This window comes from Struthio camelus, chromosome 16, assembly GCF_040807025.1.
Source record: "Struthio camelus isolate bStrCam1 chromosome 16, bStrCam1.hap1, whole genome shotgun sequence".
In the NCBI taxonomy this organism is placed as follows: domain Eukaryota; kingdom Metazoa; phylum Chordata; class Aves; order Struthioniformes; family Struthionidae; genus Struthio; species Struthio camelus.
Genome location: NC_090957.1, coordinates 18,539,277 through 18,564,450, shown reverse-complemented (window position 1 = coordinate 18,564,450; position 25,174 = coordinate 18,539,277). Strand labels below are relative to the sequence as shown.

The following is a 25,174-nucleotide window of genomic DNA, read 5'->3' as shown; positions in this document are numbered from 1 at the left end:
CCGCCCCCGTAAGCACCGCCCCCTCTGCACGCCCCGCCCCCCTCTGCACGCCCCGCCCCCATGTACGCCCCGCCCCCTCTGCACGCCCCGCCCCTCCCGCTCGGGCCCCGCCCCCGGCCCAAGGGCTGCGGCCTCCCCTCCCCTCCCCGCTCGTCGCTTGGCCAAAATGACTTGTTGTTGTTGTTGTTGTTGTTGTTGTTGTTGTTGTTGTTGTTCCCCCAACTCTTGTTCTTCCCCGAGGCCCGTGGCCGAGGGCGCTGGGACGAAGGAGGGAGCGGGACTGCCCAGCTCCTCGGGGAGCGCTTCCCGCGCGCCGTGCCTGGCCGTCACCTTTTTTTTGGGGGGAAAAATACTCCTTTACGGTCAACCCCAGGCGGGAGAGAGACACCCTGAGGGGGGGAAGGGGGAAGCAGCGCGAAACAACTCAGCTCTCTTCTGGTTTACCCCGCAGATAACCTGCCGCTCTTGCACCCGGGGCGACTTCAGCTCCCCGGCAGCGCTGTGTGCATCCGCCCAGGGCCTGAAGGTGGCAAGCTGGGCATGCGACAAAAACCAAACCCGACCGCAGGCGAATCCCCCAGGTCAGGGCCCGGCTGCTGCCGAGGCGCTTGGCTGGCCGCGGCCCGGGCAGCCGTGGCCCTGCTGGGTTCACGGGCCGGCGCTGGACCCCTGGCGAGGCTACGCGTCCAGCACCGCACCGAAACCCGGGCCTCCGGCCGCTCCTCCGGCCGCCGACCGACCGGCTTCGCTGCCGCCCTTTCTGCCTCCGAAACGTCGGGGAAACCGCGCCCCGGCCCAGCTCGAAATTGGGAAAATGCTACATCCGTCCTCAACGTCGCCAGCGTCAGGCATGGCTAAGCATATAATACGTGTTGAGTCTGTCTGCAAACGGTGGCGGAGCCCTGTCGGTTATGCTGTTTGTCTGCCCTGCGTTGCTAGAGCCGGAGGAGAAAAGAGAATTGCAGTAGGTGTTTCCGCACAGTGCCACAACGACAGAAGGACACCTGCTATTCTAATACCAGGTATCAGCTGGTCTATTGCTCTGAAACACTGGCAACAACCTGGCAGAAAAAGCGACGGAAGGAGGAAGGCCTTCCCCAAAGCTGCACGAGCCGCCCGTCGGCTGCTCACAAACCATGTGCATGCTGCTCTTTTTTGCAACTTGCATCTTCCTACCTTGGGTGACGTTAAGCTGTTTAGACACTCTGCAGCATAAATCCTCTATTTCTGTTTGTGACCCTCCTGTAGCAATTACCTACAATAACTTAAAAGCTCTTCTGTGAACACGAGATACACCTCGAGGCTCGCGGTCAGATCACTATAACCAGTATATACCCTTATTCACTGGGTACATGATGGCATGTGCCGGTACACTGCATGTTGGTGCATCCCTTTATGGAAGTGTATCATATTTATTACCTGCCAACGTCCTAATGCTATGTTGCCGTTAGTAACTCACTCAGGTAATGGTGATCAAATAAACTGCTTTATTATTTCCTCCTGGAAACTTCAAACACACTATCATTACACGTTTTTGGCATATGTTCACTGATCGTTATTTACTGGTTTTCATATATGTAGGCATGAATGCGTGCGCACGTGCACTTTCTACTGGACTGTGTTTAAATCACATACTGCTTTTGGCACACGTGGGGCAGGTCACACGGGTTTTCCATTTCTTTGTTTTCCTCCTAGCCAGAGGATAGCAGATTTGGTTTTAATCAAACTATTTGCAGCCTTGAACTTTGTCCCCCTGGAAAATAGTGCCATTCATTTAAGGATTTCCCTCTGTCTAATAAACAGTAATGAATCACACCCTGCAATTCCCTTGTGATGTTATCTCAGTTTCACAGATGGGGAAAACAGAAACAAATTAAGGGGGCTGCACACATGGCAAGTCAGAGGCAGAGCCGGGAGAAGACCCCAGTAATCCTCGTACAATTCCCTGCTCTAATAACCCCGTAACGTTGCGTCCCAACCCACGCAGCTGCTCCGCCGGTGAGCGGGTGGCGGAGGGCAGCAGAGCTTTCCGGCTAGCTCCGAGAGCCGTAATCTGCTCTTTCCCTAAGGTTTAGCTTTACACACAATTGCAAATTCTGTGCGGTGATGGAGGCTGCAGCTCTGCCAGCTTCCTGCGCTGAATTATTCCCGAGGATATCTACTTCTTTCTTTGTAAGCAGAGGATGCCTTTTCGCTCCGGAGGAGTACAGAAATAGCGGGACATGGGGAATGTGCCAGTCCCTAGTCGTACACCATGGTTTTACTGGCCTTCCCAAAGGAGAAGGCTGAACCCCTGGGAGAATCTCCTGTCCGTGCTCTGGCCAAAAAGGTCCGTTCCACGATGAACGCAGCATCCCCCGATGGCTGTAAAGAAAACCACATCTATTAATTACGTTGAAGAAGTGAGGACAGACAATTGCTTTACGCCTGGACTCTCTAAGTACAGCCGCTCGCTAGGAGCTTTAGTTTCACTACAGACAAACAGCATAAACCAACGCTCCCCGTCAGGCGACCGGCAGTTTGTCTGTCAGCCAGTGGTTTTGTGGCGCTGGCTGCGAGTCGTCGCTGCGAGTTTGCTGTTCTTAAAGCAGAGAACGAGCGCTGCGGAAAGGTGTTTCGTACAGCCGCAACCCAAACCCCTTTTACACCCCATCTGCTATCTCACAGTATCTGGATACAAAACATCACAAGCTGACAAGTTTCATTTCAAATTTTCCTCCGCTTATAAAACACTGCTTCTTTTCGAACACAGAACCTGCGAGGGACAGCGTAGGGCTGAATCCAAGCTAGGAATTGCTCTGCCAGAGTAAAATACCAGTATTTCTACACTGGGAAAGTATTTGCAGCATCAGTCGAGCCTAAAAACATGTCTCAGCTGCCTACAGCTGCCAAAGTCCCTCAGCGAGATCGCGCTCAGCCGGTGCGGGTGCAAACGCCGAGGTGATAGTTGCGGCAGTTGCTCATCCGCCTGGACCACGCAGCTCGCGCTGGCGCCCGAGCCCCTAGCAGCTCCTGCGCCCGCTAGCCCGGAGGAACCTCGGGCCGGTCCGCGCGTGGCCGCGGTCACCCGTCTGACCTGCGGCGAACCGCAGCTGCAGAGTCAGGTCTCTGTGCCCCGCTTCTGCAAACGTTTCTGCACAAACCGTATTGTATTTGGCAGAAGAGACCTCACTGCAAGCCTGAACTGTGGCTCTTCAAAGCCCGTTTTCTTTTGTCTTTAAAGTTGGTCTATGGCAGGCCAGCAATTAATTTTTTTTTATCACACCATCCTCACACGTCTGCCTGCATCACCCTTTTTAAATTTAACTACGCTGTCAGCGCTGCAGCTGTTTCCGAGGCCACACGCGCTCGCGGCTCCTGCCAGGTGCACGTATGAATAAAAAGGTCGTGGGTTTGCGCGAGGATTAGGCTTTGACTCAGCTGTTTGCATGCTCGCACACATGCACGCTCCGTCCGTCCGTCCGTCAGTTCGTGCACGCGATCTAGACAGGTGAGGAGCTGAATATTGGAAACAACTCAGGGAAAACTCACACAGAGCCATCGGCAAAGATGTGCAGTCTCTGTCGTTTAAAAGAAGCGTTTACAACAAGCCTCCAAGCAGCCCTTGCATCAGTAAAATTACTTGTACAGAAACGTAAAGGCAGAACGGCTCAGACCCTGGGAGCCTGGCCCGGCTCGCTCGAGCTCCACCTTACGAACCTCACTAACTCGAGGCCTTCTGTACCTGCCGTGATGGACGCTGATGACTATTTTAAGAGCTTCTCAGGCTTGTGCTTCTGTTATAACCCATGAGAGGCTTCTAATCTATTTCTGTAAATTAGACATCATTCCCCTTCTGGCTCCCTTACCAAATGGGCAAAATAATCAATAATTTACTCAGGCTCTACCTTCCCATTAGAGTGCACCAGGACTACGATTTAAATATATTCCTGTTAGAGTAAAACAAGTAGATATCCTAAACTCTCATGGAATTGCCCGCTTGTGTATGTGGCAGCACCTCCTACTACCCAAAGTAGTTTTGTTTCCTCAACTATTAAATCTAGGACAAAACACTGCACTTTTATTCTATAATAAGAATATAGCCAAAAAGCAGCTGACTTGTTTCACAGCCTCTGTTCTCACAGACCAGGACACAGTGTGAAGAATTAACCCCCGGCATGAGCCCTTCCCATGGTACAAGTCATCAAGAGAAGCCAGGTCTCTTCCAGGCTCTTATTTTAGAGCCTGCAAATGGGATCTTGACGAAGGGGAGACGCCGTGTGCCCTCGTCCCCGTCCCACAGCCCTCGCCATACACTGCATCGCCCCGATTACGGGTTCTCCTTCCACTTCCTTCGTAGCATGGTCCGAGGGATCTGCAAGGTGTAGTTTAATTAGGAAGAAAAGAGCTAGTTACTGTGAAATTTTCCTGCCTAATACAGGAATTTGCCTGGCCCTTGTTGCTCCTAATGCTAAAAAGCAACCAAAAAGCAACAGCTTTGTCTGTGAATTTCCAGACTAGAGGTTGCATTTTCCGATTTCCTCCTTTCCCTCTGTTTAACCCCTCAGTGGCATCAACTCTGGGTATCAGCAGCATCCAGCAGCCCAGGAAGAGCACATGGCAACCACACATATCCTGTTAATGACTTCATTTCTTCCACTAGCACTGGAGAAACAAAAACAACCCCAAATCCCCAGCCCTGCATAATTGTGGCCCTGTTATTCATGTTTCTTAAATTGTTCTCCTTCATGAATTTTAATGCGTGGTCCATTTTCTTTCCATAATCCTACATTAGGCTGGAAGCCTTTATAATAAGGCTGAACATTTGCTCTCCTTTGCTCTTTATTCCCTGCAGCATCTTAGCTGCCGTGCGCTAGGCTCCTGCGTCCCTAGACATTGCCTTCATCTCTGCTGCTCCGGCAGCCGGCCTCAGCCAATACCAAAGCGCTTTCTTATTAGGTACTCGTGTTTTGTGCGTCCACGACAAAAGGGACAGGGCCCTTGAATAGACACCCTACAAACAACGGCGCATTTGCTTTGTCCACGATTTGCTAATCCATTAGCACGAGTATCAGTTGCACAGCGTTTGGGGTGACACCTGTCTCTGAATCTCTGCCCCAGCACTTTTGCAAATCTCTTCTTCCTTCCAGAACACTTTCCGCAGGGGCTTGATCATGTCAGGAACAGGTGAAAGCCCTTCCCAAGGAACTGCAGAATTCCCATTTTGCTATCGTCGCTTAGCAGTGAGTGACACCCAGGGGCCCAACGCTGTCGTTGCTACAGCACCGTAGAGCCGAAGACGCTTAACAGCCATACCGCGAACGGCGTTTCCGTCCGAGTGCCAGACGGAACCATGAGAAACTCCAACCCGACTTTCTGCAAAACACAATTTCAGCCTGTTATTCACTATCAAGTTCAGTAATTTGTGTTCAGCTGAAGCAATTCCAAGTGGATATGTAGACGCAATTGGAAAAGAGGAAGAGTCCACGGCTGCCTTTGTGAGCTGTCCCGGTGCAATCAGTCTGCACCAGTTCTGTCTCAAGGAGTGAGAGTCTACATCAAATTGGAGCAAGATGCGTTTCGAGTGCTCTTTTTGTGTAAACTGCTAAGAATATATCAAGTCCTGCCCCTCCATGTGTCTCATAGAACCTTTATTAGATGAAAAAGGAACATTGTACAGTTTTCAGCTATAAAGTTCTAAAAATATGGGAACCTTGACGTATCAAACGCATGGTAAGGACCTTTCTGGTCCTGTCGACAAGTATTCCCAGTTGCCACTAACTTCTTCACATCACTTGCAGAACCAGCAGTAATATTTCTTTCCCTCTGCATACAAAATATGCATAGTTTTTTAGGGATACTTTGGTCTGGTGTACTTCAGTAGCATGACAGGCAGGCACAGGCAGAAATGAATCTGACTTAAAATCTGATTTGACTTAAACAACACTGACCTTATCAGAACTGTGGAGTCCCAGCCAGGCCTGCAAGTCTCATCTGTTTCTTATTGCTATAACGGGCAAGCTAAAACCCTAAATCCAAACAGCTCTGAATCCAAATTTTGCAGCTTGAGTCCATTACTAGCAGGGACGACTGCGAGCCCAGCATTGGACTCGCTTCTTAAACTGAGCACTGGGATTTACAGTACAGCATTAAACGCAGGAGACACATTGCTAGTTGACCGACAGCTAGAGTACAAATCCGGACATATATTTGGAGACAGAGATCCATGGGATGCTGAATAAGTTGACCCACCTCTTTGCTCCCCATGAAATTGTTGCCACAATGCTCTTATACTTTAATGGTGTTTTGAGGGTTAACTGAGGTTTGAGAACCACTCAATACTCCTCCAGTATGAGGAGCTAATAAAAACTTGGCCTATCTTTGCATGTTGAGTTCTATATTCAGTTACAGCTTTTGCTGTTTTTTCAGTCTTTCCCCCCCACAGAAGAAATGGCATTTGTCATCAAAAAGAAGATCTAATCTGTAAAGAAAGCAGCTTTTTCGACTTCTATGAAAAATAAAAGTGAGTGCAGTCAGAAAAGGCCTTGTTTCTGTCCTTTAATCGGAAAGAGTGTAAAAGCGGTGGAGGCAATAGATTATTTTCTCCGGGTGGAAAATCTGGCAACACCATTCCTATTAGGATGGAATAAACCCTTTAAATATATAATGGTTTGAGCACAACGTAGATACGAAAATTAAGTGTGGAGCTGTACAGGTCCTATTTGTTTTCCACCTATCTACCTTCACATTAAGTAGAAGGTTTGGATGCTTCCCAAGACTCCGGGTAATTATTGAATTTTTAAATGATGTTCTGTTTATAGAATCACAATTACTCAGTATTCTGCCTTTGTTTGGAGAAGAATTCCCTTCCATTCTCACTAATGGCTTCTTCTGATCTCATCCGGCGTGGAGGATTTCCTGAGCATATTAAAAACATTATTCACTCTGCCTTTTTAGCTTCGCCAAAGATTTAATGACTTCAGCATAAGAGCTGTACATTGTGCTGTATTTGAACTGGATTTATTCACTGACGACTGATCCTGTGCACTCGACTTCCGACATAAACGCATAGGAGCTAAGGCAGTTCTTGGATAATATTCCTCCACCAGGTGAAACCAGGAAAAGCCAGGGAGATATTCAGGCCTGCTGCTCATCTGTACTTTAATTTGAAAAGCATAGAAATATTATTTCCTACATCTTGGAGCAGAACATCACGACCTTGAAAACGCAGCCTTCATCTGGGCTCCCTGGGATCAGATCTTGTTGCAACGTGCAGGTCCAAGTTTAGTGTCTCCTCAGTATTGCAATGTGGCATCCTGCTCCTCTGGCACCACTGGGACCACTCGGCTCCTGGAGTCTTTCCAGCTTATTTGCCACCTGAATCTGTCACTCACTCGAGGATTTAAAACTTCTCCATCATGGAGCAAAACCTGGGCAAATTGCTTTGCTGACAATAATTTGAAATCTTTTTTTCTTTTCCCTTCCCTTGCACTTTCAGACGTTTAATTGAGATGCAGCAGTGGATACACTCCAGTAAGTTGGTTCATAATGTCTTAAAAAATGGAATTATTGATTGTTGGTTCCACTCCTCTCAGCATGGTACTTTCCATTGGCGCAGCTTGCCGCGTGCCGTGTATTTTAAATCACTGGTGAGTGCAGGGGGGAATGCAGTCGGATTCTGTTTTATCTTCTGTTCAAAAGCATGACCAAAAAATTATTGTCATGTTTTCCCCCACCTTCTTCAGTGGCTGCCCACATGCATATGATTCAAGGGATTTTTCACCAGGCTTTTTACTGCAGAGCCTTTCTTTGATCACTTCGCACACTGATTACTGTCATTTGTTTCCAGGCCTCTCCTGCCAGCATGTACTTTAGCTGCGATACAAGGTCAAAAGGCAGCTGCTTCTGTCCTGCATTTGATCAGCAAAGCGGTTCCATGATTGCTTTCCATTTCTACCCCAATTTCTTACTGAAAGTACAAATATAAAACACAGGCTGTGCGTAGGGATATTTGAAGCTTGTGGAAGAGCAAGAACAAGGACAACAGCAGGCTCAGCCTGGCCCGCGCTGCAGCCGAGGGGCCTCGGCTCTGCCTCAGTGTCTCTAAGAAGGGGCTCCTGGGGGTGTCCTGCCTTTAGGGTATAAATAATGTCCATGAGAAACTGGGAAGCAATCCCAAACTGGGGAACCTCCTATCTAATTGCCCACAGCTCCTTTGAGCGCAGGCGTCCTTCCTCGTTGCATGGGGAAGGTATGGTGTATACCTAACCGGCACAAATCTTCCTGGAATAAAATAGAGCAATTGGCAGCCCCTCAAGCAATCTGTCTTTATCTCCCTATATGCAATATTCCTGCATCCTAAAGGACACGCTCAGGTTACTAGGTCCATACCCATCCTGGTTATTTTTACCAAATTCTTGTGGTGCTCCTTGGCCAAGTACTTGGAGCTCTTCTCCCGCCTAAGGGAACTCCATCCACCGTGGCCGGCAGCGCAGGAATCGCCGAGTGACAACATGAGCGTGTTAACTGGACTTCACACCTCTGAGCTGCAGTCTGCTGCGGTGTGACAGGCATGTAACAGGAGCACAGGCCTCAAGGGGACTTCCTGGAGCCACTTGATCTCATGGCATTTTTTCTGAAATAACTCAATTTCTGCACCAGATCCGTCCTACTGACTGTCTGAAAGCTGCTCGCTGGGTAGCGGTTTGCCAGGGGGTGGCTGAATGGCTGAAAAGGTCACCAGCAATAGCATATCACATCCTCCAAACTGTAATCCCTGGAGCAGACCAACATGCAAAACCCAGCTGGGGAACTGGTGCATTCAAGTCCGTAACACCTGAAATCTCCACTCTGTCACGCGATCACTACCCACCACAGCCAAAAAGGTCCCCAAGCCCTGTCTGGCTGCAACAAGTCTACTTTAACACCAAATACTCCAGCACAAAGACAACTAATAAAGCACTGAATGCATTTGGAGAAGTTGATAAACCCGTGGCCTGACCTAGGCACGTATCGGGGTCTGTCTGCCACCGCTTATCGTTGCTGCAAACAGCCGCCAGTCCCAGACCCACTGAGGACTTTGGTCATGGCTACGCAAAGCCGTGACGCCCACTGCTCTTCCAGACCAACGCAGAGCATGGGGTGAGGGTGCTTCCTACGTGCAACCTTCCCCGTTGGTGTCCTGCTGGGCGGCAGCCACGTGAGACAACCCTTTGCAGCCTTCCCCTTCTGTAAAGGTCACAGAAACCCACTGCTGAGGACCGGGTGTCTGGGGACACCTGGATTGCCACCATCAATCTGCAAAGTTAGCTCTCCGTTATAATGAAATATTGCTCCACCAGGATGAGTCAAGTTATCGCTAAAAATTACGATTTCAGGCTACCCATAGTGTCAATATGATTACAATTTCATACCACATTCAGGAGGTTTTCTTCATGCCGGTTAGGGCTTTAATTTCGTTTTAAATTCACACTTATATTTTGCCCTCTCTCCTGAGGCTGCCAGGAAAGCAGCGATACACCATTATTAGCCTGGAGAAATACAATCTCTGCTTAAAAACAGGTCAAAGAAATGTTTTCTCTGCACACAAAAAATGTATTTACAGTCTGATATGGCTCATTTTCGCTTAAAGGAACAGCCACTACCAAAATTAAGTATCCGCAGGAGAACATTGCACGGCGGCGTGTGCATCTCCTGTGTAATACGCTCCTGCAACTCCAGGAACAAAGTACCGCAGGAACAAAATGAATCATCTGCTATAAAGCCTTGCAGAGTTTCAAAGCGCAGCGCCTGGCTCCTCTGCGTGCTCGGCTCCCGCGACCGCTGCGGCCACGCTGCCCCAGTCCCGCTCCTGCCCCTCTCTGACAGCAAGCTGCTTTTCAGTCGTATTAATGAGTTTCAGTAACGCTAACTTTCAAGGGTATCAGCCCAAATCGCACGCGGGACTTTCTCAGTCCCCATCGTGCATTTGCGCAGCTGAGAGCAGCTCGTCAGGGAGCGAGGAGCCGTGAGGAGTGAGATCCATGCGAGGAGAAGACAACTTGTTCTCGGTAACTTCCCCTGTCTCAGAAGTACTTGGGAGAGGTCAAAAATGAGCATAAACCATAACAACTCCAGAGAATAATATAAAAGAAGTTCCTTTGACCAAGTCTTGCTATAGTTGCCCCATGGTAACGCTATTTCGCTAGAGTATCCCCCGTTGACCAGCTGCAGCGAGCCCGCAGAGCCGTCCTCACAGCTAGTCCCTTTCCCTGGCAGGGGCGTTCGGACGCCGGTCCTACCCCAGTTACATCCCCAGGCTTATCTCAAAACGTAAGTTTGCTATGAAACATGCAGGTTTTTTTCCATACACCTTCGTCCTTGGGCTCTCAAGCCATTACACCACACTGCACTGCTCCCGGGACATTCGCAAACAGAGATGTTGCGTAACCTTGAAATACGATTTAGACTTTATCATTGTGGGGTCTAAGGAGTGTGTTTTCCCCTTCTCCCGAAATACATGGATATTTTACAAGCTGTCCACTGTACTCCACTAGAAGAACGAACTCCCCCAGCAGCACAACCTCAAACATCCACTGCAATAATTTTTAATGTCAGATAATAAGACTGCATGCCCAGGAGCAGGCAGGCTGCCGGGCAGAGACTCAGACAGGGCTTTGCCTACCTCCGGGCTGGCTTGCGAGACAGACGTTTCTTTCAGTACATTTCTCGCTAAGCTGTAAAATCCAAGGCTCTTGGGGGTACGCTTTCAAAAGCGGCATGTGGTGGCTGCACAAAGAGCGAGCGCGTGAACAAAGGATGGGATCCGTGCCCGTGCCTTCCCAGCACCACGCGGAGCTGCAGCTCCTCCAAGCTCTTAAAAACACTCCACTCGTCGCTAAATCTCTTGCCCTTATTCACAACCGTTTCCATCTCCAGGCCGAGAGCGCGCTCAGATGTGTAAACAGGAGCAGCTGTGATGGTTAACCAAGAGTCTCCTTTTGTCATGGGCACGTGGGCACAGTCCCCATCTAACTCCCGCTACCTTAACTCCAACACGGGCTGCATCACCAGCCCTGCACAGGGCACGAGCAAGCTCTCGCACGTCACGGTGACTACTGCCTAGGCGATGTGTGATTTGGAGATTTCAGCCAAATTTTGTGATGCTCACCTTAGTCGTGTCCACCCCAAGTGACCAGTTCTCCACCGGCTTCTTCCAGAGCAGCACAGTTGCGTTTGCACACAGTGGCTTGGCATAAGGCACGACCGTTGTGGCTAGCTGACATTTACAACAAAATAAAAACGTGAATCAGTTCCAGCACACACTGGAGGCAGCTTAACCAACAGCATCTAGACTGCATTGTCCTTTGGACAGTACAAAGCTACCGATGTAATTGCAGTTACTGTTTGTCAGAGAGCAACGCATTTTCACAGTACATTTAATTTTACTCTCCAGCACTCAATTTTTTTCTTCCCCTTAACTTACACAGCAAAACAATCCTGCGGCACACAAGTACGGGAGGGCTGGGAAGGCAGGTCATCTCGTTCCCTCCCTTCTCAAACACAAAGGGAAACCTCTTGCAGAAGGTCCCTAGGACAGCTTTCATCTCAGCTTTGTCCACCCTGAAGCCCACCTGGAGAGCAGGAGCTGGGTATGGAGATGTTAATGAATTTCACCTGGAGTCTGTCTCCTGCCTCACAGATGTTTTGCAATGAGATAAATCCCGTTCAGGAGTTCAAAGGAGACTCAGGACAAACTTGCGGGCAAATCCACAGAATACGTGGGTTCTGCCCACAACTTCAACAGCGATTCGATGGAAGGTGGAGCTCAGAGTCGTTGCTTTGAATTTTTAGTAAGAAAATCTTGCCCCAGACTCTCCTCCACTGAAACAAACCTCACAGGCTACAATGTGCACATTCACTTTAATCCAAAAAATCCTCATGAACTGAAAATCAGCCTCATATTTTTTGAACACTTAAAGGAGCAGTTCAGGACACAATCTGTCCTTCAGAGAATTACAGTACTTTCACTAATGAACTGTAAAATAACTCTTTTTCCCCCAATCACTAGTCAAACACTGGGCCTAGACTCAACTAAATCTAAATATTAAGGGTAATTTAACTCTCTTAAAATAATGCACTAAAGCATCTAGGCAACCAGGATTTCATCCAGCTGTAATAACTTTCAACAGAATAGCTCGTCAAACACATCGGATGCATGTGCAAGAACTCACACTAGTGCACGCTGACGGACTCACTCACTGATTTTCCCTAATTAACTTTTTCACTCCCAAAATATAGTTTCCTCTATCTACTGTGAATTGATCTATTCAGCCAATCTATTTGACAGATCTGCAATTTACTGTTCAACTAACATTCCAGGAATAAAACCACTTTGTGGTGCAGACACTAGTTCCTAGAATGAACTTTAGATTTCCACATTAATTCTGACATCTCTTTACAAAGCAAAAAGAAGATCCTCAAAGCAGCCTGGTATCTTTTAATGTCACAGGCAACAAAACAAATGCAAAAAATGGACCGATTATCAAGGAAAAGAAACAACCAGAAATTGGCAGACCTTAGGTAAAATTTTACCTTTTTCAATTTAAAAGTGAAAATCTGCATAGCTTGGAGATGCCCATGGGATAAGGCAAATAAGTGGAAATTCACAGAGAAGCAAAACACACAAAAAAAAAAAGAGGAGCACTTAAGGTTATAATTCAAAATGATCTTGACAAGTAGGAAAAATTGTAAATAGGATGGAAGTCACTAAGTACCTAAACGTTTAAAGTACCCCAGGCAGGTAGGCACAATCAGACACCCGACCGCGACTGGCCGGCGCGGCTGAGGGTCTGGCTGACGGGACCCGAGGGCTACGCGAGAGCTCGCGTCGCCTGCGAGGCGGGAAATCGCAGAAAGTTTCCAAAGGAGCCACCATTCTCCTATTTATAAATAGGAGCGCTGTGCAGTAGGGAAGGGAAGTAACCGCTCGATCCTGATGAGGGCTCAGCTGGATTTTCGTGTGCAGTTTTGGGCACTGCTTGTCAAGCTGGAAATTGTCCGGAGAAAAGCGACGGGACCAATCAGAAGTCTGGCAAACGCGACCTAGGCAGAGATTAAAAGAACGGCGCTTGTTTAGTCTGGAGAAGAAAAGGTTGGGAAGGGCCATGGAAACGGCCTTCAAATATGCAATAAAGTTGCTGCAAAGGAAAAGAGAGCAAGCTGCTCTCCATGGCTACTTGGACAGGATGAGAAGCAATGGGCTTAATTTGCAGCACTTTTTAGGTTGCAGAGTAAGAAAACAGACCTAACTGAAGAGGGCGAGTGCTGAGCGGCACTGCACACGCACCTCGGGGTTTTCAAGAACGGGTGAGGCAGGTAGATCTGGGCAAGGAGGTGTCAAGAAAAGGAGATCCCACAGGAAGGGGGGGAGATGATGTCTCAAGTCCTACTTTTCTAGGAATCGAGATCCTCGCTGGGACCTGCCGCGTGTCCCCAGGTGGGTCTGTCGGCCTCCATCGCCACCAGCGTCTCTCGCAACGGGCGTGCAGGAGCCCTGGGGCTGAGCAGCAGCCGCGTACTCCTTCCTCCGCCGGAGACCGCTCCCTGCCCCGTCCCAATTAATCGTCTCCTAATGACTTTCTGAGTCCGGCAGGATTTCCTTAATTATAGCACGCGTTAAATGTTAATCAAGAAATCAATCTTGCCCCTGAGGGTACGGCAACGTCGCCTAACGGCACCCAGGGCGGCGCGCGGTGCCCGCGGGACGGAGCTCCCTGCCCGCGTCGTGTCCCCGCTCCGCTCCTGCTCCGGCCGCGTCCCTTCGGCTCCGGTGCCGCAGCAGCCATAGGAACGGCAAAACGGCTTCGATAGCCAACTTTAAACATCCCGCCTCAAGATTGAAAAGATATAAATTTCACCACCGCGTTCTTATCTTTGGGCTGTAAGGCCGCAGCGGGCACCGAAGGCTGAGGTTGTGCCTCTGGCGCGGAGCCGATGCGAATCCCGCAAACAGCGAGTCAGTGGTGCGCGTGGGCGCACAACCCCCATCCCTCCAAGGGCTTGCCTGTTTGGATGCAGTGAGGAAGCGCTGGGTGACATGCAACCTTGCGGGTGATGCTTTGGTTGAGAAATTTTGCTTGACCGGGGGTTTGGCATGTGTTGTTAGGTGCTGGCGGAAACGGGGCCCCGCAGCCGCGGAGCGGAGCCCGGCGCCGGGGCAGCTGCGAGCGGCCCGGCCGCGCTCGGCGACGCTGCGGACACCAGCGCTGGCCAGGGCAGAGCCATCGATGTCGCGGGGTCCCCATGGCCTAGACGTTCACCCTCTACCACAAGTTAAAAATAAAAAGCGTATGCTAAAAATACCGAATGATCAGAAAACGCTAAACCCCAGAGATCTCCCTGAACTCCGAGGATTAATTTTAATTTCTCTTTAATACAGCTGCTCGGCTGGGCAAGCTCGATCGCCCTGCGGGTGCGAAAGGGTGAAGAGACACCGGCCGCGGGGCCGCCAGCCCCACAGCCTCCACTTTGTCCATGCCGTTATCTTGGCCACGTGTTTCCACAGGATTTCTCACCCTCCTGAGAAGGCCAAGCACCGTCTCTATGTCGGATATGGGCACTGCAGGTATTTTGGCCCAGAAGAAAATGGCCTGATGTGCCCAGACGGGGTCCAGTTGTGCTGTGAGATGCGTGGCACGATGGTCCCCACCAGGCAGCCTACGGCACAAAGAATAGGGAAGGAATCAAATGCGGGAGGAAGGACTCGCACGGGGAATTTAACCCCTTTGCCTCGACTCCCCGCTGCAAGCCGCAGCCACGAGCCAGCATTGCGTGCCCTCTGCCTTCCTTCCCCTGCACAGCATTGGCAGAAAGGCTGGGAACGCTGCAGCAATTATTTGGGAGATACTTGCCAAAAGCTGGTTTTAAAGAAATTGGTCCGGTGCAGTCCCTGGCAAGGCGACACACAGCCGCCTCCCGGCTTCCCAGGTCTAAGCAGCCAAGCGCGTGTCCCAGGGGAGCTGCGGGCATCGCCCGGTGGGAGCCGCAGCCGCAGGCCGCCCGCTCCCGGGCCGGCGTCCGTGTCGCCTCCGGGACTGCGGGGCGCCGGCTGCGCTGAAACAGCCCGTCTCTCAGCGAGGAGATCTGCAACCAGCACCCCGCGCACTAACCTGGCAGCTCGCCCATCGGCCAGGGCAAAGAAACCCTTCTTAGGGCACCTAGAAATGACAAGGTGCTTATTGAAGACTAATTCTTTCATTCAATACAAAGGAAAAGTATTGGGATGTGCTTTTACCGGGGTTGCTCGTTAGAGCAGAGCCTTGCTGCCCCCTCCGTGGCAATGGCAGCCCACGTCAGCGAAGCCGCGTTTGCATGAGGCGGTTACCGAAACGCCGCACGGGAAGCTGCAGGTTGGCCCTTTCACTTCCTAGCGGCGAGAGGAAGGTCTGATTTGCTGCCGGGTGTAAATAACCCAGCGCCGCGACGATGGGAAATTGCAATCTGCAGAACCGTTTCAGCCTCGCGCAAACCCCCCCCCAAAAAATCTCTCTCTGCTCTCCACGCATATGTGCAACGGAGATGGTTAAGCACCGTTAAGTAGGCAGGTTGCTCCCAGCTTTACCTGCTGCGCTCAGATACATACAAATACATGTGTGCGACGATTTGCACGCAGAGCTAGCCTGGGCCTTTGCTTCGGCGCAGGGAGGAGACCACCCTTAATCCCCAGGACAAGCTCCCCAGCTCAGCGCCCCCAGACAGCAGCAGCAGATGCAGCGGCTAAATCGGCAGGGGACGGGATTTGGGGAGAGCCGAGGTTTCCGTCGGCAGCGGGCGGGTGGGCTCCGACAGCGCGAATGAGGCCGGGCAGCATAGGCAGCTCTCCGAAATATTTTCAATCCTGAGCTCCTGTGAATAGATACAAAGACTCATAGTCTGAGGTGCGATTTATATGCAATGGCATACAAACACCTGAAAAATGTCTTTAGAAATGCCTCAGACCTCACCATAATGCTGCTACTGTGGAGCTGTAAGAGCTCCTCGTGCGTCCAGCCTGCATCCCCCCAGCTGAATTCTGCTTGGGAGCAAACATCAAGCCTAAGCAATTCCTTACCAGCCCGCTATAAATGTGTTCTCAAGCAGGACTGACCAGAGAGGTAAGCAAATATTTTCCTGAAAAGGAAATTACATTGTGTTTACCCCCAATGCTGTTTGCGCGAGAACTGCCGGCCCTCAAGTTCCACCCTGCTGAACGTTTACCCAGCTGGAGAAGAAGTTCAGCAGTGTTCGGCTGCACCGGGCGAGATGCAGCTCCAGAATTGAGTGTTTATATATCTAGGAAGCCCTGTGGTTTGCTGAACGGAGCACGGGCCTGTGCTGCGGAAGAGCTGGCTCCTGTCTGCTGGATCTTGTTTTTGGGAAGCTGCGATTCGGCACATAAGGGGCTGCTGTTTTACCGTGTTTGCACAGCATCCGACACAGCGGTCCCTAGGTGTCGAAAGGCAGGGGAGGTAAAAAGCAGAGCTTTACATCAGGAATGCCCAAATTACAGGCCACCCTACATACACAGAAGCTGTGAGTCCCCGTTTGAAATAAATAAATAAATTGAGTTTTAAAATCATACACACGCACATGTGTGTATTTTAAACTAATTTTGAATTATTACCAGTACTTTGGCCCTAAATACATCTGGACCCAAATCTCACATAAAAACATAACGCATGCAATAAATAAGAAATGCATCGATTCCTGACATAAAAAAGGCTTAGTGATCAGGATCAAAATAAATCTCTATTAAACTTGATGAGGAACAAAGCTTATGAGGAAAACGACGTTTCAGAATAAAAGTAAAGCGGAATTGAAACCAGAGTTTCCCACGACTTTACGGACTTCCCCTGTAGCCTGCTGCCAGCTTGCGGCACGTCGCCGCCGAGCGTCGTCGCGGGCGAGCTGGCGTCAGCCGCGAGCTACCTGGCAAAACGTTTAGTCGCCTCCGAACGGGGCTAAATGGTAAAAATTGAACCCAGCCCTTCTGTGGAAGGGGCACATTTAACCCTCGGGGCGCAGCGCCGGTCTCTTTGCCCCGAGCCATCCGGACCCGTCCTGCGCGCAGCGCGGCTGCTGGCTCCCGCGCCGCTCGCCGCTCGGGGGGATGCTCGGCGCGTGAACCAACCCGGAGACTGAGTACAGGACCTCGAGGGGAAAAATACTGCAAGCCAGCGTAACATGTACAGCCGGGGATTTGATAAAGCTGTAAAACATCTCGGTGCCTGGTGCAGGCAAGAAAGCACGCCAGGCCGCTACGGCCGCCAGCTTCAGGCGGGGGCAGCTGTTCCCAGCTCGGCCCGAGAGCCCCGGCTGTCTCGGAGAGCCACCGCTCCACTCGTGTGAAGGCTCCTGACCCCAGAAGCTGGCTCGCCGCACGCGCCGCGTGGCACGTCCCCTTGGCTGCCGCCGGGCCCCCGCTCCAGCCTGCCCGCGGCCGCTGCCCTCCTGCAGAACGGGGGGGACACCTGCGAGAACGAGCTAGCGGATGCCTTCCTACGGGACGCAGTATGGATTTAAAATAAGTTTTACGGCTAGTGGAACAGAGCTTTAAGATCCCATTTAAAACCTGTGCTGTTTGGTCCCTAGATTGCTTTGTATTTCTCCAGCCAGGAAGGATGTAGAGGCAAACGTGCATAAAAGGACAGCGCGCACCGGTGACTCATCAGCCCCCGGCACGGCCGGCGGTGTGCCGCGACCGCAGCGCTGCCTCGAGAAAGGTCGCTGCTCTCCCCGGGTATTTCCATCAGGAAGCAGAAGTAAATCAGATCGCAGCTCACTTCTCTGGTAGACACAGATTTGCAGGACCCTGAAAGCCTGTTGTCTAAATATTTTCCTTGGACTGTTGGTTCGGACAAGTCAAACGGGCTCACTGCCGCGCAGGGGCTTCAGGTAGCCAAGCGCTGATGAAGTTGCCTCTAACGCCTGTGCTCATCAGTCTGGAAACAAGCACAAGGTTTCCTATGGGTCGCCGGCTGCCAAAGTTCAATTTTCAGTTCCACCAAAGCCAGTGAGAGCTTGTGCAACGAAACCCCCTGCAAAACCTTTGGAAATGTGGAGCTGAGCTTTGCCTCCTGTTAATCATTGAACAGCGCAGCGCGTCACTTTGGCCAGGCTCGGAGGCAGTTTGATTGCAACACCAAGCACATCTCAAAGGGAAAAAGACACTGGTACACCAACTTCGCTCTGCAACCAGTCCAAGACTGCAAACTCACGTATTCAGAGATCCCTGCCTTTCTTAAGCAACACGCAAATCTATCCTCCCAAACGCTCTTCTCGTCCCTGACATAAATTGCATCCTTTGAAAAATATCCCCCCATCCTGCACATAAAAGCTCAGCAGGGTTGTTGCTTTCCTCCGGGGCTGGCTGTGGCTTCGCTGCAATGCCCGCTTTCCTCCCTGCAGCGCCGGGGCTGCGGCGCTGCGACGGGCTAGGGCAGCCCGAGCTTTTGATTTCTGTAACGCCTGTTTCTAGCAAGGCACGAATAGCACCCGTGCACATTAGGTAAAACGGGTTTCTCCTCTCGGACCCTCCTCTCCCCTTCCCAGCCCCGCTGCGCGAGGCGCCTGGGCAGGACGGCGGGGGCCGCGGCCGGGGGGCACCGGCGGCCCGGCACTCGCGCGCTCCTCGCCCGCAGCTCCGGCCGGGAGATGGCACTTAGGCGGGGGGGGGGGGCCGTTCCCAGGCCCCCCGGGAGCAGGCGGCGGGGAGGAACCCCTTCCCGAGCAGCCAGACCGGACACGGCCCAGATCTCCCTCGCAAAAGCCTTTAATCAGATTTCACCTGCAATTAGCTCTAATACGTTTTCAGCCTCTGGTTCAAAATAGCTTTTCCTGCTAGTAGGCAAGTAATCTCACACATAAATGCTTTCATTCTCCCCCAGCCCGTGTTTCCTAGCAAGTGGGTTTTTTTTTTTCCCCTCTAAGACTTTAACCTTGTCTAGTTTCCAGACTTTCTTAATTTGAGAAGCCGGGATACAGAATACACGGGGCAGATGTCTGGAGTGAGTAACGGGAGTTGCTGGGGGAATAGGGACGGAGGCTGTGACCCCCCCGTAAACTGCACCAAACCCGAAGCCTGCCCGGGTGCAGCTCGGATACAGAATCCAACCAGATCTGAATTTCTGAGCAGTCTGCGCTTGCGGGGAAGCTCACATTCTGCAAAAGGGATTTAACTCAGGAATTTTTGCAGTCGGAGGAGAGCACTGCGCAGCCAACGCGGAAACACGGACGCGGGGCGCTGCCGTGGATGGGGCCCTGCCTCGCACCGAGCTCCCTCTTCCAACAGCAAACGGAGCTGAAGAAATTCAGCAGTTTTGGGGGTCCTATCCCAGAGGCAGCATTTAAATAAATACCTAAGGGTCTTAGGCTACTCGTTTTAAAACAGGAGTCATACATCCCAGGAAAGATTTTTTTTTTAATGGAGTCTAATTGATGGTAGCTTGGATGCTGCAAAATGATCTGTGTCAGTAAGAGAGCTGCTTGCCAACCCACGACCCGATGCAGCATGTGAGCTGGGATTAGGGCACAACCCCTCGGGCTGAGCTATCACCAAGGAAGTCAAGGTGACCGTTTGGGAGCATGACCAAAGATGATGGCTAAGTTGGGCCAAGTGCAGCCACCGTGGACAGCTGTTGGCCAAGCTGAAGGATTCACTCTGCCACCACCATTTTCTATGGAAAGAAATCGGACCAACAGACGAGAAAAGTGTTATTACAGGGAGCAATGCCATGCGGCCTCGCAGTCATAAACATTTAAAAGGTTAAATTCATCATCCTAAACCTGCAAACAGGAAGCTACTCATCACAGCAACTGCATGGCTTGCTCATTTAAAAAAAAAAACACTTGTGCTCCATGAGAGGAGCATGCAAAAAGCAAGAAAAATTACCACCAGGAAAGCAAGAGCATTCTCATTTCCTTGATTATGTAATTTAATAATCCCATCAAAACAGAGTTATTCTAATCCTACTACGAAAGGTACAGACTGTCCAGTGCTGAGGCACATAACAGCTAGTAACAGCCACTTCTAAAACTGCAACTGCGCTTTGGTCTCCTGTGTGACAGTTTTAAATACAGCTTTAGGCTAATCAGGAGATTTCTGTCCTATTAATTAATTTTTCAAGATGTGACTGTCCACATACACTCATATAGCAGACCTCAGATTTGTCTGCAAGTTTAAAAATTGGGTGTCATTGCAATGGGAATCTATCAAAGACAACTATATCAGGATGCTCAAGCAGAGAGGCTTTTGTGAGCGCTCGGCAAAATCGTTCACAGCACAGGAGTCGAGGAAACGTGGGGCTTTAACGAGCCAGACATGCCCTGGGACACGGGCTATTCGCCACGTTCCTGCAATGTGCGGGGAACAGCCTTTGATGCAGAAGGTAGAGAAAGCAACTAGAAGAGCCGTGGTTTTCGATTTCAGAATATGAAGGGGAACGCAGTTCAACATTAACTGCCCAGCTCTAGAGAGCGCAATTCCCAGGAAAGGAAGGAAAACGGCAGAGCAACAAGAGACCTGGAAGAACCAGAACTGGAAGAGCGGGTTTTCCTTTCCATCTGTCTTGTGTTTAACTGGACAACACAAGCGAAAGAGGAGTGAGCGAAAGAGGACCTCGCCATATGCAGAGGTCCACTCAGTTCATGTCATGCCCACCAGAGTCACTGGAAAAAAATACTCAAAATCCCACGTAGCAATGGCTAAACCCCAGTAAGCAAGCAAACCTAAAGATCTGTGTTTGGAGGATGCTCTCCACTAGATGAATCTTGTACAAGACCTGCAATTACTGAGCTAAGTATTTATCATTTCTACCATTTCAAATTAAAATAGAGGGATACTTCATTCATGGATATACTGTAGGTCACCAGTAATCCAAATAAATATTAAAAAGAGGTCATCTCTGCTGTTTTTTAAATGGATTGCTGGAGTTGCTCCAGAACAGAGCTAGCCCATCATTTAAAATGATGGAAGTTCATTTCTGCAAGTCTTAATAGCAGATTCTTTCCTTAATAGTCCCATTTATATGATATTACCCACATTCCCAATGTGATAGAATCGTTTTAAGTAATGCAATATTAAAGTCATTTGTAGCAGAGGAACAGTCATGGATACAAGCTAAAATTAATTGGTCGTGCAGCCTGGGAATCTCGGAGCCATGGCTTTTCAACAACTGCAGCCATGCAAATAGAGGCAAAATCTCTCCTTTCTGCAAGTAATTGTTCTTCTACATCTCCTACACTAAAGCTTTGCCATCTCCCTTAGCTCCGAAAAAACAGAGCTCTGGCTCCATGGCGTTTTGTCCCGCAGTCTGAATGCCCCATCAGCTCCAATTCCCGGGGAGTAACACACACGATCTGCAAACAGAGGCACTTGCAATTAAGAAGGCGGCGTTCTTATGTTCATCTCTACAGAGGGTGTCATTTCCTAGTGTATGCTACATGTTAGCTTGAAAAGCTTAACCAGCAGGACTTAAAAATGTACAACTTTATGTTCATAAAACGTGCAAGAAGAAAACTGGCTGCTGGGTCAAATCTGTTTGTTCTTGTTTGCATAAATGCACACAAAGGCTACAGGGAGAGGAAGTTAGAGCCCTGAGACCCAGGGTTTCCTCGTTGAATCGACAAGGAGTCGGCTCCGTGATCTTTACACTAAAAAGCACATAATCAGGAGTAACAGACACAGAAAGATTCACAGTGATAATCTAAAGTCCTGAATATCAGACCAATTGCAGCCAGCAACCTTGCGCGCAGCGCAGTGAGCAGTGGCAGAGCCAGGTTACATTTAGAAAGAAATCCAGGTTACATTTAGAAAGAAATCCACACCAAGCAATGGAGCTTCGCGCCCCGCGATATTTTCAGATAGTAAATTTCCTCCCTTGTAAAGATCTCGCAGCCTCGCAGTTCCCCACCTCTCGCCGGGCACCCCGGGCACCGCGGCCGAGCTGCGCGAGGGCACCGGCCCAGGAGACGGCTCGCGAGAGCTTTGCTTGGGATGCGAAGCGTGGCCGGCATTTAAGCAACACCGTCATTCAGGAAGAAGCTCCTTCCCAAATGTACCATCGGAGCTTCGCTGGAGACCGGCAAAGCCTGGGGATACGTGGACGGCACCTTCCTCCTGGGGCAAGCTGCGCCCTTCTGATGAGCACGGCAGTATTTTATGGGGAAGGCGGTGGTTCCCAGGGTGCCGCATGCCCTGGCACTTGCCCATCTGTAGCACTGCCGCTTTCTCACCAGTGAGCGCTTGAGTGCCTATTAACGAGCTGAAATGTAATAGATGAAGGCCCCTTAGCCAGCAGTTTAAATTTGTATTTACTTAATGAAGTGTTCATTATCTTGCCCTCCAGGCATGAATTTTAATTACAGTAGTGTTTCACATCACCAACGATGCCCCTTTGGTTGGGTGGCGGTGCAAGTCCTCCGGGTTAACGATTTCCTGCTCAGGTGTTAGACGGCCACATCTGGCCGCCGCCGCGAGCGTCCTTTGGACTCGAGGTATAAGCCTTCAAAAAAGCACTTTTAGGTAAGCGTGGACCCCATATCCCTGTTTCAACAGGGAAAGGCAACGATTAGGGAAGCAATTTGGCAAGGACTGGAAATCTGTGCCAGAGGATAAGCCAGAACCTCAGCTCTTCTGACAGCCGGCATGTTGTAGAGGCTCCCGATTCCTGTCCTAAAAGCTGCATAAAAATAGCACAACTATGGGAAAATCCTTTTCGAAGTGGGAAAGGAAACAACAGTCTGAGTTTAACAAGGAAACCGAGCTATATAAACGTGCACTCCTATAGTCTTGTGCTATTTCTGTAAAGCGTCCAAGAGCTCTTGCAGAAATCCTTCGCAACGTGCATTTCCACCGGGGGAGGCCAGGCCACTGGCTAAGTATTTTATTCCTCCCCCCCCGCATTTTATTTAACATAATCAGAAGTTTCCATACATGGAGAACAAAATGTCTATTAAAAAAAAAAAAAAAGTCCTGGCTCTGCAACAGGCAGCTACGATCAGCACCCACTGCTTGCTTTCTGCGGACATGAGTCATAAATAATATGGCAGAATGGAAAAATCTCCGCTCAGGATTTTTCCACAGAAGATAATGGGGCCCTCAACCAAATACAAAGATTTCGGAGAAAGTCAAGCATCGCCTGTGAGGGAGGAAAAAGGAAAGCATCAGGGCTTGAGCAATTTTTCCCCTCCATGTTTCATTTTTGACATGTTTCCATTTTTCAACGGTAACGCCAACGTTTTACGCAAAGCAGAGCTAACCGAACCCGGCGCCCAGCGGAGCATCTCCTCGCCACCCCGTATCCGTGACCCGCTCCTGCCGGCGGGGAAGCCGAGGGCGGGAAGGACCGAGGACCTGGTCGAGGCCACCGAAGAGCCGAATCGAACAGCCAGCCCCAAAACCTCATGCCTTTTGTGCAAACGTGTAACAGCTAGTCGAGGCGCCGCCCGGGGTGCGACGCGCCGGCCCCGCCGCGGCTCGGCCTGTGTTTGCCGCGCGGACCTCGCCCTCAGGGCTTGGCCGCTGCCCAGCAAACACCTCCTTTCGGGCTGGAGACCGCCTCTGCCAGCCAGCGCCTCCACCCGGGGGGCTTTGGCGCCTCCTCTCTCCCGGTTTTGCCTGCCGAGACCACTCACCGCTCGTTACGTGTGCGTGTGACCCCTGGGAAGGAGCCCCAGCTGGGGCCTCCAGCTGGAGCCCCGATGCCATTGCTAACTGCTGCCATTTTCTGACCTTTGCTGCCCTCCCGCCTCCATTTTCTGCCCTTTGCCGCCTTCCTGCCACCATTTTCTGACCTTTCGTGCCCTCCTGCCGCCATTTTCTGCCCTTTGCCGCCTTCCTGCCGCCATTTTCTGCCCTTGGGTGCCCTCCCGCCGCCATTTTCTGCCCTTTGCGCCTTCCTGCCGCCATTTTCTGACCTTTGCCACCTCCTCGCCGCCATTTTCTGCCCTTTGCCACCTCCCCACCACCATTTTCTGCCCTTTGCCACCTCTCCACTGCCATTTTCTGCCCTTTGCCACCCTCCCGCCACCATTTTCTGACCTTTGTCACCTTCCTGCTGCCATTTTCTGACCTTTGGTGCCCTCCTGCCACCATTTTCTGACCTTTGCCAACTTCCTGCCGCCATTTTATGACCTTTGGTGCCCTCACACCGCCATTTTCTGCCCTTTGCCACCTCCCCACCGCCATTTTCTGACCTTTGCCACCCTCCCGCCACCATTTTCTGCCCTTTGCCACCTCCTCGCCGCCATTTTCTGACTTTTGCTACCTTCCTGCCGCCATTTTCTGACCTTTGCCACCTCCTCGCCGCCATTTTCTGCCCTTTGCTGCCTTCCTGCCGCCATTTTCTGACCTTTGCCACCCTCCTGCCACCATTTTCTGCCTTTTGCCACCCTCCCACCGGCATTTCCTGCCCTACGGACAACCTCTGCAGCCTTCCCACCGCCGAGACGGCGGCGAAGCTTGTGCTGGCCTCCCTGGAGCTTGTACAAAGAGCCGCCTGGGCCCCGATCGCCTTGCCGCGCTGGAGGAGGCCGCGCTGCGAGGCCGCCCGGAGGTGCTGGTGGCCGCGGGGGCCGCTGCCCGGCGCGCCGCCCTCCAAGGGACGTTCCCTGGCCCGCGAGCCACTTTCGGCGGGACGTGTATCTCGCTCTGCCAGTCGGCTACGGGAGAGCAGCCTCGCCTGCTATTTATACCCCGAGCCGAAAGGCGGGTAAAAATAGCCCTGGCGTGTTTGCCGGTCTTCAAAAACTCTTCTGTAAAACCTTTCTTTTGGGGAGAAAAAAAATCTCCCATTCCCGCCCGGATCGATCGTCCCCGCCGGGGGAAGGACGAATGCCCTAAACTGACGGATTTAGTTTATTAAAGGTTGTAAAGTGCTTCGGTATCGGCGGCAGAGTGAGAGGAGGATGAAGGATCAGGTCAACTGATAACTGAGACGCAGCTTGACGCATCCTTCTCCAACCCCCTTGGCTCAAAAACAAAAAAAGGCAAAGGACCAAAAAGCTAGTCGCAAATGTCACCCATCTCCCAGGAAAGTCTCATCGCGATGGGGCACGACAGCCTGAGTCCACCTCTGTTTTAAACCCCCAGGTCAGTGCAACAGGAGACACCTCGGGACAGGAGTCATCCTCCCCGGTGGCCTGGGAGGTGTTGAATTGCTCTTGAACCGGGATTAAA

General features: G+C 51.0%; 1 long non-coding RNA gene across 2 annotated transcripts; it reads right to left on the bottom strand.

The window, feature by feature from the left end:
* Window positions 1-14,325: 14,325 nt before the first annotated feature.
* Window positions 14,326-18,139, bottom strand: LOC138061180 (uncharacterized). 2 transcript variants are annotated; one of them, XR_011134810.1, is made up of 5 exons: window positions 16,216-18,139; window positions 15,963-16,128; window positions 15,254-15,864; window positions 14,871-15,176; window positions 14,326-14,676 (listed from the first exon to the last, which is right to left on the bottom strand). It is a non-coding gene; the product is annotated as an uncharacterized lncRNA (long non-coding RNA). The 2 variants fall into 2 exon arrangements; XR_011134809.1 differs by having other exon boundaries at window positions 15,254-16,128.
* Between the last annotated feature and the right edge of the window lie 7,035 nt (window positions 18,140-25,174).